Here is a 13434-nt window from a genome sequence, read left to right as displayed (position 1 = left end):
CTGTGTCTGTAGCTTTAAATGTCACTAAGCTGACTGACCCCGCCCCTCTCAGGAAACTCTATGTGGCTTAATGGATGTGGCTCTCCTGATCCTCCTTTCAGCTGACTGCTGAGAGGAAGCTCAGGAGAGGAGGGCGGAACTTTACTCCAGAGGGGAGGGCCAACCGAACCTGGGGGCGGTGCTAACTCCCTGCATGACATCATGAGGGGAGAATCTGAGAACGGCTTGTTTCAGATTCTTTGATTCTTCTGATTCTTTGGGGGATTGTGGACAAGCCAGCAGCACATATTTTTTGTTAGAAAAGCCTGAAAAGGTGTATTTTGAATAATATGTGACCTTTAAATCACCAAGATCTGAAAAGTCACAGCTAGAATTTACCCACTGTGATGTTTACATACCTGTATGTCTACAGTAGTGGAGTTTCCTTATCACACCAGTGCCGAGCATTGAGTGCATACAAAACTATGGATGCTTTGATCATTGTGATTAGACCAAAGCATAGGTGAGTGCTAAATATCTAGCATTAGCTAGTTCACATAATTTCACGATATCACGAGGATCACGGTCAGCTGTCTGTCAGTGTTTATTTAAATGTTAGTTAAAGACAGTATGTCCTGCTCAGGTTAACACAGTACTGGATATCTTGATTAGGAGAAGTCTGTTCAGTGCTACTGTATCTTCTTAAGGTAAACTAGCTGTCTTATTTGCTTTTTGCTTCTCTCTGAGTTTTCTACTCAGATGGGATTCAGTAGAAGTATAACCCAGGCTTGCCTTCTCATTAGTTAGTGCATCTTGTAAAGGATAACTTTCTTTCATTAGAAAAACAGAAAAAAAACTGGTCATGTAGGTGGAAACCGAAGCTGTCAATTTCTCAGTAGTGCGCAACAGAAGGAAACTTGTCTTCCCTGCCAGGGGCCAGTTCCATGAATGTGTGATGTTATGTGAAAGCTATGAATTAAATAGTCTTTATGATTATGTGGACTGCTTCAGTAGCTCATAAAGAGGCATTAGTATCAAGTTCAGCTTTTTTTCATAACCAACCTAAAAAAAAGTCTTTTACAAAATTTTAATATATGACACTGAGATGTAATAAAAGTTTGTCAGTAGCTTCAGCAGGACAACAGGAGTTTGAATTAATGGAGTCCAAACCTCCAGTACCAACACTGATAATGCCATTTCTGTTGTACTTATCTTCCTGCTACCTAAAAAAATCATACCTCTCTGTGTCTTTTGTATAGGTACAGTTGATTTGAATTAAACACTTCTCCACTTAATGCTTTGATAGTCACTCAGTGCTCCATTGTTTATTACCTTCATTGTCATTATACTCTTTTACATAAGCTGTACTAGAACTGTAATATCAGAGTGGACTGTCATTTGGATATTCCTCAGGATTCATGAAGTTCAGTTGTATTGTATTATATTGTATTATTTCTAGTGCATCATGTTGTATCCAGTTATATTGCATCGTATTGTATCACATCCAGTTGTATCATATCTTATTATATCATATTGTATGGTATAAAATCATATCATATATCATTTCATATCTTATCATATCATATTGTATTGTATCATATCGTATCACTTCATATCATATATATACTGATCATATATCATATCATATTGTATTGTATCATATTGTGTCATATCATATTGTGTCATATCATATTGTATTGTATCATGTCGTATCACTTCATATCATATATATACTGATCATATATCATATCATATTGTATTGTATCATATCGTATCACTTCATATCATATATATACTGATCATATATCATATCATATTGTATTGTATCATATTGTGTCATATCATATTGTATTGTATCATATCGTATCACTTCATATCATATCATATTGTATTGTATCATATTGTGTCATATCATATTGTATTGTATCGTATCATATCGCATCGCTTCATATCATATATCTACTGATCATATCATATCTTATATCATATTGTATTGTATCATATTGTATCATAAATGGTATTGTATCATATCGTATCACTTCATATCATATATCTACTGATCATATCATATCCTATCATATCATATTGTATTGTATCATATTGTATCATATCATATGGTATTGTATCATATCGTATCACTTCATATATCTACTGATCATATCATATCGTGTCATATTGTATAATATCATATCATATTGTATTCTATCAGATTGTATCATTTTATGATGTATCATTTCTTATCATGATGTATCATATCGCTTCATATCAAATATCATACTGATCATATCGTATCACATGATATCATATCATATCATATCATATTAGATTATATATCATATCACATCATATTATATATATTGTATGGTGTCATATCATATCATGTCATATCATATCATATTGTATCATATCATATTGTATTATATCATATTATCTAATATTGTATTATGTCATATATAGCATTATCATATAGTATTGTGTCATATAATATCTTATCATATCACATCACATCACATCATATCATATTGTATCTGTCATGATCTATGTTCTGATTCTAGTGTTATTCCTGTGTTTAACTGGTATATTTTCATGTTTCTTATTTAGTTACTCCCTGTGTTTCATGTGCTTCATGTTTAGTTTATTCCCTGTGTTTCATGTTAAGTTACTCCTTGTATTTCATGTCTAGTTTATTCTCTGTGTTTCATGTTTAGTTTTACTCCTTGAGTTTCTTGTTTAGTAATTCCCTGCTTCATGTTTAGTTTTACATTCCCTGTTTTATGTTTAGTTACTCCCTGTGCTTCTCATTTAGTTTTACTCCTTGGGTGTCATGTGTAGTATATTCCCTGTGCTTCTTGTTTAGTTATTCCATGTTTGATGATTTACTCCATGTTTGAGTTTCCCTCCTTGTGTTTGGTCCTTTGTATCCTGTGTTTTCAGTGTTTCCTTAGTTTAGCTTCTTTTGTACAGTTTGAGTCTTTGTGTGCTTCTTGTGTAGTTTTCCATGTGTCCTGTTTTATTTTGTAGTTGCCTTCCCTTGTGTGTGATTCTAGCTTTCTTCTTGCCTGAGTTTCCTCTGCTTTGATTACCCTCAACAGTTTCACCTGTGTCTGATTGTCCACACCTGTTTCTCTTTGTCTAATCACTCCCTGTGTATTTAGTCTCTGTGTCTCTCTGTGTTTGTGTCGGGTCGTCGGATGTCTTCCATGCCTGTTACTCCTCGTGTTAATCTCAGTGTTTCTCCTCGTGCTCCCTGTGGATTTTGCTTCGGTTCATGGACTTTTGGTTTTGTAGATTTAGTTTTAGTAAGCTTTTTTGTTTGTTTAATTAAATAAGTTTCTTTGAGCCATATTATTTCATCATGTCTTCTCATATTGTATTGAACCACATCAGACTGAATTGTTCTGCAATGTTCTGTACATAATATTATGTTACTGTTATTTATCTAACTGAATTGTCTTTTGTCATTTACTTTATCTTAACACATTTTATGGTATTGTATTATACTGAATCAGTCTGCATTGTTTGACTGCACTATTGCATTAAACTGTTGCATTGCGTTGGGTCTTATATTGTTTTGCATCCTATCGTATTGTATCATATGTTTTATAAAAAAAACATATAATGTTGTATAATATCATATAGCATTTTTCGAACACAATAATGGCTTTTTTCCCTCCATATAAAATCCTCATATTCTATGTGGAAAATTGAAAAAGTAGAATAAAATAGACATCTCTCCAGCTTTTGGAGAAGCAAATTCATCCTTGTGCATTTCTTCAGAAATATGTCTACAATTTCAAAACTTCAAAGTGTCCATGGACTTTTCAGTTCAAAGTCATCCGTGGGTGATAAAGTTTCTGTTTGGATTAAATAAACTGAAGAAACTAAAGCAATACTGTCCAGTAAATCTTTTTTTTTTTTTTTTTTTTTGTTTTTCTTTGCTTTTTTCTTAACTGAAGGTCTTGTTAGTGCTGTAATACATTACAGATGATGTGAGGGGAGAGTTTAGAGTAACTAATCAGTAGGAAACTTTCTCTTACATAAGGAACACCATTATTTATTTAAAATAAGACCTTTTTGTGCACTCTGGCATTACACTTTTCAATGGTGTCAAGCAGTCTAACCAAGGACTTTGATAAAATGTGGTCATACCCTCTTTCCAACACATCTTTCTTTACAGAAATCTATCGAGCGCTGGTCTGATGCAGAAAACAAAAAAGGCTGAAAACAGTAAAATGAAAGGCAGATTTAAATCGATACTCAGACATCAGAACTTCAGACCTCAGACTTGTGTTAAACTTGTTCTCGTCTGATAGAAGTTGCTTGGGTTTTAAGATCACACAGACTGTCGGCGTGACTCCTTGTCGAGGAGCAGAAACTACAGAAAAATAACAGCGTCACACAGCTGAGGAGGCAGAGGAGACGTCTCTAGAGGTTTAGGCAAGGGCTCACCTTCCCCATAGGCAGGCAGCCTTGGACCTAGCTAAAAAAGTACGTCCTCACTTAGAAATTATTTTTATTTATAGGGCAGGATTATAAGTGTCAAATGAAGGATTTTTTGAAAGGTGAAACACGGCTTAGTGGTGACTCTGTTTAAAGCCTTGGTTTTATTATAAAGCATTAGAAAGTCACGGTCTTGTCATGGCCTTTTATAGTTTTTGGTATTCTGGGACGCCGAACCTTTGCGTGCTATTTAAATGCGGTTTCTTTCAGGTATTCTGACTTTAGGAAATGTTTGATATGATTTTTTAGCTGAGTTAGTTCATCCAGTGAGGATAAACTTTGGAAAGGTTAGACGGTCGTCACAAAGAACTGACTAATGATGACTAAAGGCAAAAAACTTTAACACATCTAAAAAAAAAAAGAAAAACAAGCCAAACTACTGAGTAAAAGAAACAACTATTTAACAGCCAAACTTTCCAGGAGTAGACAACTTTTGGTCCAAAAACATTGCTGCAAATCCTGCTTATTACCAGAGGATCACCAGAGAGAGCAAAACTGAGGTCTCGAACACTATGACGCAGATTCAGACACTGTGGGTGGAGGTTAATGTTGGCAACTCTCAACAACAAGGGAAAAAGCTGCATTGTTAAAGGCATAGGGAATTAGAACGTTCTTTGCAAGGCAGTTGAAATAGAAGGTACAGTGCCTCTAAAAAGTTTTGACCCCCTAGGATGTTTAACCCTTTTATTGGTGTTATAAATCAATTATAGTCAAGAGAATTTGGGCTTTTTGACAAAAAAACCCTTCTTTAATGTGAAAGTTGAAACAGATTTTGTACAATGGAAGGTCAAGTCACTGGTTAATCGGTTTTCCTGGCTACCATTACACCATAAAACAAAGGCAAGGCAAGGCAAGTTTATTTGTATAGCACATTTCAGCAACAAGGCAATTCAAAGTGCTTCACACAGGACATTCAAATACATTGACAAAGGGAAAAAAGAAACACAATGGAAAAATTTTAAACGAAACATGTAAAAAGTGATTAAAAACAGCAAATAAGATCCACAAAAGATTAAAAACCTGGGTTCCTCTCAACCTTGGTCTGGAAACCGAATTCTGTCCCAGACAAGTTTCACGTTTCTGGCCAACACCGTATCCTTATCTGAGCTCCAAGCTCTTAACTTAAAACAATTTAAAAGAAGAATGTAAAAGGTGATAAAAACAGCACATAAAACCCAAAAAAGATAAAAACACACATATAAAAGTTACAGTGCAGAGTTCGAGCGAAAATAGAGAATTTGAAAAGGATAAAGGGTGTGTACGCACAAAAACGTGGTGTACGTTCTTTTTCACGGCAAAGTTCAGATGTATCAAGAGTGAAATGGAAACGTGCGGTGCCTCACGCCAACTTCATGGCTGGTGTACGCACGTTTCTACAGCTGTGGATCCTAGCTGTGGATTCTTTGGTGACACTTAGAGGTGATGCTGGGAAACTGTTATAATAAATAAATGTGATGTGCACATCAGAGACACGTGAACAATTAGCACTGATGAACAATTAACGCGCACACGTGTCTGCAATTACACGAGTGGATATAAAAGCATGCGCTAAGTGGTGAAAATAAATACCGTTAACAATAATGGCTTTAGCAGTATTAGAAGACATTGTAAATGAAGAGAGTGTGTGTTTAGAGACAGAGAGGATTTACTGGCGCATGATGACAACTGGCTCATCAGCCGCTTTAGGTTCCCGATGGCAATCCTCCGGCTGGGAGCGTGACACAGTGAGGAGCCATGTGCTGCCTGTATCCATACAGGTGCTGACCACACTGGAGTGCCAGTCGACTCTGAACCGAGCCATGCCAGCCGTGTGGGACGGGATTATCCGCATGTCCGCCAGGTATATCAAATTCCCATACAATACAGCTGAACAGGTGAACATTAAAGTGCAATTTGCAGCTAGAGCCAGTTTTCCTAATGTAATCGGAGCTATCGACTGCACACACATTGCTATAAAAGTGCCATCACATGATGAATTAGTATATGTCAACAGGAAAAAATGTCATTCGATCAGTGTACGGATCATATGTGATGCGCAAATGCAATTAACCAACATTGTGGCGAGGTGGCCTGGTTCAGCGCACGATTCATACATTCTGAGTAACAGCATGGTTGGAAACAGACTACTAGCTGGCACTGTGCGCTATGATTGGCTTCTTGGTGAGTAAATTTATTCATTTAATTGTTCTAATATTAATCCCCGTGATGCGCACTGAGCATGTGTGCCCCTAAATACTATCCTGTCTTCACAGCATCATTCCTAGTCAGTGGTTAAAGTTAGAGACTTTCTGTTTTTTGCTGGTTAAAGTACAGCTTCAGATCTTTCCAACAAGCCTTGGATTGTCTCTGTGTGCAAAATATTCATGTTAATAACTCCGTGCGTAAAGTGTAAAATCCATGCGTAAAGTGTGAAATGTCTTAATAAGCCTCACTTTTTCCCAGGCGCACTTCTGCATTAATTTGCAACAATAGTGTGTGATCCATGTAAGTAGTGTATAAAATTTACAAATGGAAACTGTAAATCCAGTTTACTTGTGGCGACTCTCTGTTCAAACGTGGTGAGCCCCTCTTCTCCTGCCCCCCCCCCCCCCGCCTGTTTTGGCCACACTTTGGCGGTGGGCTGCTGTTCTCCGCTTCACATCCACCTTGATGTCGGACCACTTCCTCTTCAATTCAGCGTGTGTGCGCGTTTCTTACCCCACAGCATTGACAGCCTCACACACACTCTCCCACTCACTCCTCTTGCATTTACAGTTTATGTGACAGCGTGCCAAAGAGGACATTTTTGCGCGCCTCCACTTCAGTGAGAAGCGTCTCCAATTCACTTTCAGTGAAATTCCTTTTTTTTCCCCCGTCTTACTCTTTCTTTTTCAAGTTTCTGATCGTGCAGAGAGGGGGAATCTCAGGTGCAGGGCTCATATAAATATGATTTGTGTATTTAAATGGGGGCGTGGACAGGGAGGAGTCGGGTACTCCAACATGTGCGCTCAATTCCGCGTTGATTGGGATGTACAAAGGAAATGTGCTTGGATTTATGCATGCGCACAGATTCATACATCTGGATATTTTTATGCGTACGACGTTTTCTGGATTTGAGCGTATGCCATGTTTCAGTAAGAAATCCACGCAAGTCTTTTTACATGAGACCCGTGATGTTTTCTTGGAGTTTTTCCAGATATATGGAGCATAGTAACTGACCGCTGATTCTTCATGTTTGGCTCTGACTCTAGGGATACAGAGCAGACCTGCACCAGACGACCTGAGCAGTCTGGATGGTTCATACTGGACTTGAAAGTCCAGTATGAAGGTCTCTGAAAAGAACACTCCAAGCGGTTCAGAAAAAAAAAAAAAAAAAAGAAAAGTAGAAGTCCAGGGATGGAGACAAAAAGTCCAAGGCACTGATCATCCCCCGGGGTCAATTAAATCCATCATCAAGAAATTGAAGGAATATGACACTCGTGTAAATCTGCCTAGATCAGGCCGTCCTCACAAACTGAGTACAAGAAAGAGACCAGTGAGAGAAGCCCGGTTCCTCATCAGCTTTATGGGAGAGTGGCAAAGAGAAAGCCACTGTTGAGGAAACTTATCAAATCTGGACTACAATTGACCAAAAAGCATGTGGGAGACTCCATGGTCAAGTGGAAGAAAGTTCTTTGGCCTGGTGAGACCAAAATGGGGCTTTTTGGCCATCACATAAGAGGCTATGTTTAGGGGACTTGAAACACTGATCACCATAAATAAGACATTCCCTGGTGGCAGCATAATGTTGGAGGGATGCTTCTCTGCAGCAGGACCTGGAAGGCTTGTAAAAGTAGAGGGTAAAATAAATGCGGAATAATACTGGTATATCCTGGAATTCAGGATGCAAGATAACTACAGCTACAAACACACCATCCCCACAGTGGAGCACACTGGTGGCAGCATCATGCTGTGGGGATGCATCTCAGCACCCGCCTAGAAGGCTTGTAAAGGTAGAGGGTAAAATGCATGCAGAAAATAGGATAATCTTGAGATCTTTGGCTTGGAAGAAGATTTATTTTCCAGCAAGACAGCGACCCCAAGCATACAGAGAAAGCCAGAGAAAGTCAAAGCCTAGACCTCAGTCCGATAGAGAATTTGTGGCTGGACTTGAAAAGGGCTGTTCACTCCACATCCCCGCACAACATGACAGTAATTGAACCATTTTGCAAAGAAGATGGAAGAAGACAGTGCCTCTACTAAATACTGACTTGGGGGACTTTACTTTGTGAAATCTGTTTCTACTCTGTTGATGATGAAAATAACAACGGAAAAGGACAAAAACATTATGAAAAAAATGATGGAGAAAACCATAAAAACAACAATGAAAATAGAGATGAAAAAAGTGGCAAAAAAGGACAAAGATGACGATGACAATGATGATGAAAAAATTATGAGTTTTTTTGTAACTTTTTTGATAAAAAAGCCAATAAAAGGGTACAACATCCAAAGGGTTTTATGCCCTTATATAGGCACTGTGGATTTCATTGAGGAAAACTGGACAGAGATAGGTACAGACTGACGAAAGACTTGGAAACTTGATGCCGCTAGCCCCCTGCTTTCAACAGTTTTGTCATAGAAAGGCTAGTGCTCACTAGGGGTTCCACTGGGAGTCAAACTCTCCCTTTGAAGACTAAACAATAAAATAAAATCCATTTTAAATTTACTGTTAAACTGTGTGCAATACGAAAATATTGGTACAGAACAGACAGATCATCTGCAAAGAACTGCAATGTGTTATCCAATCATGCAAAATCTCATCCTCCTGCACATCATATCATGCTGAGTACTAATTGCTTGAAATGCTTCCTTTATGACAAATTTTCCCTATTTATATGCAAATATCCCAAACGGTGTTATAATGCCGAAGCACCTGGCCTTGATTTTTTTTTTTTTTCTCAAGCATTTTAGTTTAAATGTTATGGAGTCACATGTTTGTGAGGAGAACTCATTACTGCCCTTGGAGCTGCATCTAATCTTGCTTCTGCGCTTCTCAAGGTGAAGAAGTATTGATCCCTGGATGCGCTGTGTGTTGAATGAACGGTAATGAAAGCAGCTGTGAGGATAGAGACTGTTTATTGTAAGGAGGCTTTGCTGTCTGCCATGAAAGCCCTTTTCAAATAGACATACTGTATTACAATGAGAAACATTTGTGCTACATATTGCATCTATCTTTATTCTTTTTTTTCCAAATCCTGCTTCTCAAAATTGAACCTGGTTGCAAATAAAAAGTTAAATAAATGCAGAAAATAATTGATTTTGCATCGCCTTGCCCCAGGAGAATGCTGGTTGTTTGATTAATCCAACTTATTGTTTTAGCTTTAGGACTAAATCCCACCTATATTTCACAGACAAATCAGCATCAATGCAAAGAAGCGGTTCATTATACATCTAAGTTGTAATTTCTGTCAAGAACAGCATCAGTGTGATTACTCAGTCATCAGTCAACAGGACACATGCACACTAATGTCATTAGTGCTAACAAGCTGGCTGCTGCCGTGCATCACAATGGCAGTATCGGCAAGTCAGAGGCTGCTGGATTAATGGCACCAAAGTTGGACAAATTGGAAACATGGCTTCATTACATGAAGAGGAGAGGTGCTATTTTTTAACCTCTCGTGTGACTAGAATGATGGCAAACATCACTTTTTGATCACTGACTTCAGTGATTAACACTTTGCTTTAGCTTCAATAGAATGTAACACGCTTCAATTAGTTAGCTAAGAAAAGAGCAGATCGTCATAGCGATCTGTAAGTCTATAAATAAAACACTGACAGTGAGCTGAAAGGGTGTAGAAGGTGTTGATGTTATTTGTCATTTCAGTCATGTTGAAATGTTTAATCTTAGAGCTTCTTGGCAAAGACTTTAAAAAAGGAGAGGATATAAAATGCAAAAACTTAAATCTTAGCAAGTGTTTGTCCAATTTCTGGACAAAAGTGTCTAATGATACATGTATGACAAGTCAACATACATGTTTCTTAAGCTATAAAAGGAAAAAAAATGAGGCCTGAATGGCAAGTTGAAAATCCCAGTCTTTTGAAAACACAACTCTGTCACCCACACCCATCACAGAGTGAAAACAGATTTCTACTAAGTAATGTCAAACATTAAAAAACAAAAAAAAACAAAACAAAAACAACAACAACAACAACAAGAAAGAAATGTAAAATAAGTGATGGTGTAAATATTCACCCCCTTCAAGTCAGTACTTCAAGTCCAGCCACAAATTCTTCCCCCAAGTTGAAGTTCTCACACAGACTGAATAAGATTGCCATATTTTTCTATATTTTGCCACATTTATTTTACCCTCAAACCTTTACAAACCTTCCAGGCCCGGCTGCTGAGAAGCATCCCTACAGCATGATGCTGCCACCACCGTGCTTTACAGTGTGGGTGGTGATGTCCACCAAACATAGTGTCTTGTCGGATGTCTCCATTCTGGGCTGATCAGATCAAAGAACTTTCTTCCACTCGACCGTGGAGTCTCCCACAACTTCAGTCCAGTGGTTCTCAACTGGTGGGGCAGGACCACAGACTGCAGAAAGAATTGGACAAAGCCTGTGTGACGTCAGCCGTCTCCTTACAATAGGTGGACTCAAACAGCTCTTGAAGCCAATCCATGGCGGCTTCGCTGTCTCAACCAAGCTTTGGATCAACCTAACGGCAGACAGAAAGGTAGCTTCTGCCTGTTGAGCTATTATGTGAATCAAATGAGATGCGCCAATCAGTGCACAGTGAGGTTTTTTCCTAAATTTAGTCTAAACGATTGTGGTACAAAAGAAAATCAACATGCAGTGAGAGGACATGAAGACATTAGCTAATGAGACATGTTTCGTCTTTTGAACCAGGCTGTAAACCAGTTTATTTACTAGTGTAAAAAACGGCTTTTTAACAGGTGTTCAGACGGGACTTCCAGTGTTCCTGCAGCCAGCCTCAAGTGGACACTCGCTGTATTGCAATTTTTTGCACTTCCTCATTGGCTTCATTTTTCAGGACTGGAGGTTGCTGCTGACCCAAATGTAGGTCACAGATACTTTTCAGTGGGTCCCAAATGTGTTCTCAATTAAAACAGGCTTGTTTTGTCTTGTGTGTTGGATTTTCCACATCTTGTACTGTGTGAGGCCCAAACTGCACTATTTTTCATCAAAAAAATGCAATTGGTAAAAAAGATATCGGAAATCTGGGTTGCAATTTCTCAATAAAAAGTTGAAGATCGGTCCTGAGGCTGGACCAGTTAAGAACCACTGCTCTAGTCTAGATTTAATATGAGTTTTCTCCAACATTGTTTCTTTTTTCCAATCTCCCATAAAGCTTTGGCTGGTGACGAAATGGAGTATTCTTTTGTCTTTGTGGTGTAATGGTAGCCATGAATAATTATTCCTCATTTTACCTTACAGATTTTGTTTTGTATTGACATTACTCTGTAGAAATCTGTTTTCTCTTTGATACTCGAGAAGGTTTTTAGGGGATTTTTTTTTTCCAAAAATGGGAAATTATGTTGCCCATGATTGATTTATAACATCAATAAAAGGATAAAACATCCAAGTGGGTGAATAATTTCTATAGGCACAGTATAGGTTGGACATGACTGTTCATCATGTTTAAAGAATTTCTCTCACATTATAAGAGGGCTTATCAATAAATGATTCCTGCTCTTGTAATCCAGTCAGACTCCTGCATAAATGAAATGACTTCATCTATTCTTAATAGAGCGGTGAATTTGTTGCTCCCCTGTGAAAAATGATCAGCTGCCAAACAAATGATGCTGCTTGCTACTGACCTTGGCACTCCTACTTTGACTCCACGTTGTTTTATAATCAGGGTTGTCATTTATCTTTGTCATTACCTTCATGGAAATTTGGAAGTGCTGAGCTAAGCAGTACTGCTATCAATAAAGGATGCTCTTTTAACATATAAGGCAAGAGAATTTCCTCCACAATGCTGGGTGATACATTTGTGGCAGAAGATAAACAGCAACGACAAAACCAGTATGGAAAATTAAAATTCATGGCAAGAGACAACTAAGGTCTCGTTACACAGTTTGACACCCAAAATAAGGTACAGTGCAAGATTGCTATAGCAATATCTGCTTGGCAGCACACACCACATGTTGCCCTTGGCAAAATATGACTCTCACAAATTACCACTCTAAATGAGAAATGCCTCTTGATATTTCCGTTGTGTGGACTGTGTTGTTTCATGCCACCACCTGGGCTGTTAGAGCTGTACAGAGAGCAGTTTATATATCTGACGTTTTTATATCACGCTCTCTAAATTCCAACAAAGGCAGAAATCACGGCCATGAAAATTAGAGGCATCACCGCACTCTATAAACATTTTACATGTTGCGTCCACACTTTGTGCAGCGAATCCTTTGCACAACTCAATTGCAAACCTTATGTACACAAGCTGGTGGATGCTCTCAGCCAAGAGCTGCATATATTTGACAAAGGACTTTAAAGCTAACAGCTGCTGATTAATCACGATGGGAGCAAATTACTGGCTGCCTCTCAAGCGGGTATGGAGCTGGATGCCCAGTGCACTAAGAACCTCCTTTGCATGTACTTGACAGCTGCATAGACTAAGTGCCACTTCTGCCTATTTAGCTGCATCTTCCTACTCCCTCTACAGCCTGCCAAAAATACATCCTAAGCACAGTGAATATTCAAGGCTATTACACAATGGAATTCAATTAATAGGAGTACTGTTACATAAGTAAACCAATAGTCTCCATGTTCTTTTAACAGGTTATAGACACGCATTTTATCTCTAAATAACTTTATTAGCAAAACTGGTACTTTAAACACATTTTCCATCTAAATTGCTGGCTGATATACCCCCAGCAACTCCTAAAAAAAAGTTTGACGTTGTGAAAAAGGCTAAAACAAAGCCATTTTTCCAAAAAAGTTGGGACACCACAAAGACAAGATATTTAA

The sequence above is a fragment of the Cheilinus undulatus genome, linkage group 17, assembly GCF_018320785.1.
Source record: "Cheilinus undulatus linkage group 17, ASM1832078v1, whole genome shotgun sequence".
Classification (NCBI taxonomy): Eukaryota; Metazoa; Chordata; class Actinopteri; order Labriformes; family Labridae; genus Cheilinus; species Cheilinus undulatus.
This window is presented reverse-complemented; position numbering follows the sequence as displayed.